Here is a 7,729-nt window from a genome sequence, read left to right as displayed (position 1 = left end):
CCCCGTCTGACCCGCTGAGTAAGTCCAAGGTGACCGAACCAATCCTCCGCTCCAGGGTTTCCCAGCCCCCACTCGATTCCAGGCATTCTGGCCCATCTCGGCGTCCGTCCGTACACGCCGTGGCACTCGGTTCCACGCCTCTTCCGCTCGGTCGCCGCGTGGTGCTGGAGAACGTAGAGATTCCCCAGGTGACTCGGAAGGACGCTGTCTGCAGGGTCAGCCCTTTCGGTTTGAAGGTGCGTGGGAAAAATCTGGCGAGTGGGGCCCGCCACCCACGCACATCTGAAAAGCAAATAGATGGTGAAACCTGTCGCCCGAGATGAGAAAACGGACTTTTTCGGGGGGAGAGATTGAAGCCGAAGCCATCAAAGCCCAGGGGAGAGCCGAGCTATTATGAAAGCCGCTCAGAGTGTGTTAGGGTTGAAAGAAAGGTCAGCCTTTTACTTTTTCCACACCTGCTGGTTTCTAAAGATAGATGGTAAAGCCGAGCAGAAGTGTGATTGCCGACCTCTGGTCTTTGATGTGTGTCTCCTGGTCCCTCCCCCATCCCCCGAGCTCTAGGGGAGGATGGAGGCTGGTGTAGTTTCCTCATACCTCCTGGCAGGTTCGTGCTGAGGTTATCGCAGACTTGGCAGCCCCGTCTGCAGCCTGGAATGAGTTGTCTTCTTAGCTCAAAAATGAACAAAGGGAGCCAGGCCTCGCCAAAGCTGAGAAGCGTGAGTGCCCTTCCCCAAGGAAGGCCTCATTTCCAGAGCAGGTTTGGCTTTGGACCTGTAGCTCCACAGAATCCTCAAAGGGGAGGTGATTTCAGGGAGGCCTCCCAGCTTTCCACTCCCAAGGTGGCCTCTGACTGGGCCCCAAGGAGAGAAGGACACCATTCCTGGGCGGTCACACATCCGTCTGCCAGGTCAGTGGGTCGGGTGTTGTCTCCTCCCTGGCGTGAGAAAGGAAAGAGGGTGGGGGGTGGGGGAGGGTGAAATGATAGGAGAGTGAAGAAGGGGTCCGAAAAGAGGGCCAGCAGCGGGGAGGGCCTTTCCAGAGCAGGTCTCGAGGGGCGCCACACCGCAGGCCAGCTTAGCAGAAGCCGCCTTTCTCGTGGGAGGAAAGGAGCAGTGGGGAAGTGGCAAGTTTACGGAACAGACACCAAAGGCAGTGACTGCAGACACGGAGAAGGTAATCCAATTTGTCCCTCTGCCTCGGGGGCTGAATTCAAGGCCCCACGTGCTTTCACAAAACAGCCCTTGTGTGTGGCAGCAGGTCAGCCCTCCAAGTGGCCTTTGCACAATACACAGGGTCCATGTGTAGAGCCAGAGGTCTTTGTAAAGACAGCCCTTCTCCACTAGCAAGGACACCATAGGACTGTTGGGTGTTCTCAGCAAGAGGGTCACACGTTCACACCCCCAAGATGACCCTGTGGAAGAGGGATAGGGACCCATGAGGCACAGATCAGGCACACAGGCTCCTTAGCATCAAGGGTTCAGGTGTTAAGCTATCAGGAAAAGCCCAAGACTCACCCAGGGCTCAGTTTTGCTCCAGAGTCAAACTGTTCATTTATTAAGTGTCAGTAAATACAAAGCAAGTAGCATAGAGTTTCTTAGAAGAAAGTCCTCTTGTTTGGGTTACCTGGTGGCATATTAAAATGCAGAGTCATGGGCGCTCCCCACATCAACTCTGCTTCATCAGGTCTGGTTCATTCACAAGTCGGCCAGGTGATTCTGGTGGAGGTGATCCATGGACCACCCCAGAAAGTCATTGGTGATCACTATTGTGTCACCATTTTGGTTAGAACTTGAGGAAAGGGGTAAAATCAGCTGATGGATATGTCTTCTGATTTAACTCTGCCAGTGACCCTCAAATCTTGGAAGCAGGACCTATCCTTCAATCCACTGATCCAAGCACTAGGATGCAGTGGTGGAAATTTCATTCTTGGAGAGGAAGATATTTCTAAATGAATCACCTGATATGAAACTATTCTACAGGTAAAATCTTTTTACAACCATAATTTTCTTCTTTATGGCTTGTATTTGTATTCAAGGGACATGTTGTTAACTGGAGTCATTTGTAAATGGAAAGATATTCCCTTCCCCAAATCCAAAGCAGTCCCATATATGTCCACAATTTAAGAATTAGAGGAAGAAATATGAGTTTGGTACCAAAGGGTTTGGGTTAAGTATGGGTTCCTAAGCTGGCCCATACACAGAATTCAGAAGGTCTATGAACTTGGAAAATGACCTCTTTCCCCTATTATCTAATTAAAATTTAGGTCTTCCTTCAATTATGAATATAGACTACATGCCACACTAGTATGTATTAGCAAGACCTGTGACTCGGTCACTGGTGGAAATGACAGATATTTTCAAGTTACACGAAAGTTGTTGCAGACGCTCAAAATACCATTTATGCTGATTTCCACTGTGAAATGAAGGTTGTCATTAGGCCTGCTGGTAGATTTTATTTAACGTGTTCATAAAGAGGCATGTGTGTTACTAGTTCACAAATTTGTTTTAATAGTTAGAGAATTATACGTCAATGTAATTGGTTTCCTTTATAATCTTATTTATTTTATTTTATTCATTTTAAAACATTCTGAAAAGGAGGCTGTAGGCTTTGTCAGATTGTCAGAGGGGTGCATGAGGGGAAAAAAAAGGTTAAGGACCTTTGGGTTCTGGCAGGTCTTCATGGAAAAGAATACAAAGATCATCTCATTGCAGCACTGATTTATTAATAATAACATATAATTACTAGCAGCATATCTTAATTTAATAGGCTCTTGCCATAAGTCAGCCACCTTTTACAGATGAGGAAACCAAAGACCCAGGGAACTTGATAAGTTAGAACCATTTGGAGAACATTTTACTACTAGGCTGAGACGGCTGTGGGAGTAGTTTTCTCCAAACCGTTAACCATTTCACTGGAACATAGATTCCCCAGTGATTAAAAAGCAACCTTCCATATGCCAGGCTATGCTATGGCAGCTCTTGATCTTCAGACCCTTACTGTGTATCATCTTCCATACATGAGGCTTTATCAGTTATTTATTGTCACAGTAACACTGCATAATGAACAGTCTCAAAACCGGTGGCTTAAACCACTAAGCATTTATTTCGCTCACGCGTCTGTAGGTTGACTAGAGGGTCTTCTGGACTCACTCTTGCCGGGCTCACTGATGTGTCTGCCCTCCGTCAGCTGTGTGTCATCTAGGCAGTTCCGCTCATCTCAGCTGTGCTCTCTCACATCTGAGGGCTGGCTGGCTGCTCACTGACCTTGGCTGGGCTCACTCCCGTGTCTTTGGTCAGTTGGTTGGTCCCCTGGGGCTGGCTGGGCTAGCATGGCCTTGGCCAGACGACTGCGCTCTGCCCCTCACAGTCTCCCATTCCCCCAGCAGGATGGCCCAGGCTTGCTCAGATGCCTGCTGGGCAGGTTTCCAAGAGAGCAAGGAGTAGACAAGCCTTGGGAGACCTAGTCTCAGAAGTGCACAGCCTCACTTCAACCACATTCTGTTAGCCAAAGCAAGTCACAGGCCAGCCCAGATTCAAGGTATAGGGAAAGGGACTCCTTGATGGGAGGAACCGCAGGGTCACATTGTAAAGGCTTTGGGGGCAAGGGGTGGAGAATTCGGACCATTTTTGCTATCATTCTACCGCAGAGTCGGTCGATCTTCCCTCTTGCACGTCCCCCTCCACCCCGATTCTCACTCTCCTTCAGGAAAACACAGGCCTTCTCCAGATCCACTCATCCCATTGCACAAAGATACACACAAGACTCTTCATGGACACATTGTCTGCGACAGCAAAATACAGGAAAGAGCATGGTCAAGGTGGGTGGGTTGAAGAATGACTGCCTGTGGAAATGGGGCTTTGGAGATGGTGGCTTTTACTTTTCTCTTATAACTTTTTGTACCATTCAATTGTTTTTACTGCATGCCAGTTTAACTTTTAAAATTTGAAAACTAATTTATCAAAAGAACAAATTCACCTCAGTTTATGGTTATCTCAGTTTCCCAGTAAACAACCAAATGCCCAATTCCTCCAAGCTCAAGGTCAAGTGTTGTTAATCTCTTCCTACATTCACCAGAGGGCCAGAAGCTCCTGTAAGCATGACCACATGAAGCCAGAAAGGGAGGGCCTGGGAGCAAGCCACAACCTGATCAGGTCTCTTGCTCCCCCGACCTCAGGGCTGGCCCATCTGGGGCCACCGTACCATCCTGACTCGACCCACATGAGAAGAGAGCTATTCCTAGGCTCCATGGTGGGAGTTTGACAACTGGAACAAAAGTACTTGAACTCCAGTTGGGGAAAAAGTATAGCAGTATCTAGGAGGTCGGATTCTAGCATCAAGAAGGCATGAATGGATTCCTGGTACCACTACATGCTAGCTATGGCTTGTGGTGATGGGGGTACTCTGTGCCCCAGTTTCTCCATCTGTTAAATGGGAGACATAACAGTAGCTACTTCATAAGGATGCTGTGGAAACCACACAAGAACAAAAAGGGCCTTATGGAATGTTTCCCATAAAGAGCCACTCAGAAATGTGATAGCTGTTGTTATCAAGAAAGCTGTCTGGTCTGCATACACCTTGTCCAACCCCTTTTCCTCTCCTCTCTGGGTATCAGTCAGCTAGGCAGTTGAGAGATTGAGCGGTTGGGATCATTGAAGACAAGTTAATTTACAGAATAGCAGCTTCTGGTGGTTGTGAAACACAACCCAAAGTTATTAGACATTCCTCCCGTGAGAGGTGGGTCTGGGGCCACTCCCCCTTGAACCTGGGCTGGCCTGGCACTGCTCTGACTGGGGAGAACAGCCAAAGTAATGCTGTGTGACTGACTTTTGGTGCCAGGTCAGAAAAAGACACACGACTTCCCCCTGGTCCTCTTGGACCCTTGCTCAGGAGAAGCCAGCTGCTGTGTGAGACCCCTGTGCTGAGGGACCATGGGTTGGCACCCTACTTGGCAGGCAGCTCAGCTTCTGGCCCAGTGGCCTGACCCTCCCAGTGCAGCTTTCAGGTGACCACAACCCCAGCCAGCATCTGACAGCAGCCAGAGGCCTCAAGCTAGACACGCCCAGCCAATCCCCTTCCAAATTCCTGACCCTCAAAATGGGGAGCACAATAAACGGTTATTGTTTTACACTGCTGAGCTTTGTGGCAACAGTAACTGGGACATAGCTGAACAGAGTACAAGCACGTTCTAAAATCACTCCTTTCATTTAATTGCGAGTGAGACAAAAAGAGAACACCGTAGCAAAAAAATTGTTTTATTGGATGACCCCTTATACTTCATCACAGCAGATCTGACATGAATGTTGTCTATACATCCCCTTTCCATATCCTCATTTCCCATTTGCTTCTCACGCAGTCCTAATCTGCCCTGATTAGGCCTCAGAAGCCACTCACATGGAGGCCACAGGCAGCCGCTACGGAGCCAAGTCCAGAAATGCTCCCGGCCCTCATCCTCCAACTTTTAAGCATCTCAACGCAGTTGACCCCTCCTTGATCCCCCCTTGCTTGCCTCCCACAGTGACACTCCTCTCCCATTTCTCGTACCTGAGTGGTCGCTGCTTGGTCCCCCACGCAGGCTCCTCCTCTATCCAGCCTCTAGTAGTGGGTTCCTAGAGCCGCATCCTGCCCTACCCTCAGCCCCCGTCCTTTCCACTCTGTCTTGATCTTAGCAGTTCCCATGGGCATGGCTGTCACCTTCATGTGGGTGACCTCCAGACTTGCATCTTTTCTCTAACTCCAATCTTGCGTGGAGAGCTAGGATGGCCCTACATGGAACTCTTGATTTCCACCCCCAAGCTCCTTCTCCACTAATCCTCCCCTCCCCAGTGGTGGCACCACCGACCACCCAGAAGTTCAAGCTCAAAACCTGAGCCATCCTTGATTCCTTCCTTTCTCTCACCCCTCACCCACCCCTGTTGCTTCTACTCCAGAATGAGTCTCAAAGTCATCCACCTCTCTCCGCCACCTCTGCCGCCATCACCCTACGCCCAGCCACCATCGTCTCTTTCCTGAACAGCTGCAGCAGCCTTCTAATTGGTCTCTCTGCTTCTACCCTTTCCTTCCCACTCCCAGAACCCCTGCCGACCTTTCTTCACCCAGGGGCTTTAGAGATCTTTAAAAGATGAGTTAGAGCAAGTCACACTCCCACTTAAATATCTTATCCCTGACTGTGGAATAAAATCTAAATTCGTCATCTGGATCTGAGGAAGCCCCTACCTTTCTCTCCAGTCTGACCTCCCTCACGCTCATAAGCTCCAGTCAACAGTGAAAGAAGCCAAAGTCTTCTTTCAGCTCCTGAACTGTGATGATCACTTTCCTGCCTCAGTGACACCAGTGAGGATTAGAGCTGATGGTCCCACACTGTCTCAGTGAGCCAGATCTCTTCTGGCCTTTAGAGGCTTTCTGGTTCCAAAAGTTGAACGAGAGAAAGTACTGGGGCTCACTCTGCCTTTGTTAGTCTCCCAGGGTATTCTGAGTTCCCTAGATTGTTAGTCCCACTGAGAAGGTGTCGCCCACAGTGTGAGACCTTTTAGAGTCTGCTCATTCATTCCCAACTGTCTCTGTACCTCCCTTGGTCCCTTTGGTAAGGAGTGGCCCAGACAGATAGGAAGTTTCCATCCAGTATTCATTCATTCATTCATTCATTCATTCATTTGTTTATATCTGGAGCTTTGAAAGGATAAGAGCATGATTTTTGAGGGAACCTATGTGATGTCTTGGATTTGCTTTAAAATACTCTAGCAAAGATAAAGCAAGGAGCTAAGGGAGAAAGGTAGGAGTGGAGGAAGAAAGAGGGGAAGGGAGGAGCAAAGGAAGGAAGGGGGGGCAAATGAAACGAAGAGCGAAGAGAAAAGGAAAGAAGAAAAGAGAGTGGGTGGTATAGGCGGGGTAAGAATGGAGAGAATGTTGATCACTGTTGAAGCTGGGTGATGGGTATGTGGAGGTTCATTATGCTATTCTCTCTACATTTATGTAAGTTTTTAAATTTCCATAATTAAAGAGTTTTAAAAGAAAAGAACATGAGTGGAGATAACCTGAACCAACTCAATGGCAGGGACACTTTCCTAAGTACTTAGCCTGGCATAGGCATGGGTGCTACAGGGCCTTTGCACGTGGCACTCCCTCCTCCCAGTACACCCTCCCTCCCCTTCTTCCTGTAGGTAATTCCTGCTCATCCTTCAGCTCTCAGCTCAATGTCACTTTCTCATGGAAACCTTCCCTGTCTCCCATCCCCAGAGTAGGTCGGAGCCTCCTGTAACGTATTTTCTAGCATCTTAAAACCATCTCTTTGTGACAGTCTGATTAGGGTCTGTCACCTGTGGACCGTGAGCTTCATGAGCGCTGGGCCTGTGTCTGCTTTTGCTCAGCATCACCTAAGCCCAGTGCCTGACACGTAGAAAATGTTCCGTAAGTTTTTGTTGAATGAGGTTGTTAAAGTATTGTTGTCAGTTGCTGTATTTTCCCAAGATACAGGGTTTCACGAGGATGGGTGCTTCATGAAACCAAATATTTGAAATTGGAGGGGCCACTGATTGATTTGACATACGTTTATTGTCTGTCATGTGTGAAGCCCATTGTAGGTGCTAGGGAAATAGCAATGAACAGAACAGAAAAACAATCCCTACCCTGTGGAGTTTACAATTGTTGTGTACCAGGTGGTGCTAAGAGCTGTGGAGAACCACAAAAGCGGGGGTGGGGGGGGTGGGGGGGTGGAGCGGCGGGGGGGGACTGA

The sequence above is a fragment of the Lipotes vexillifer genome, unplaced genomic scaffold (genome assembly GCF_000442215.2).
Source record: "Lipotes vexillifer unplaced genomic scaffold, Lipotes_vexillifer_v1.1 scaffold942, whole genome shotgun sequence".
In the NCBI taxonomy this organism is placed as follows: Eukaryota; Metazoa; Chordata; class Mammalia; order Artiodactyla; family Lipotidae; genus Lipotes; species Lipotes vexillifer.
The sequence above is the reverse complement of the archived record's forward strand: the minus strand, read 5'-3'. Positions refer to the sequence as shown.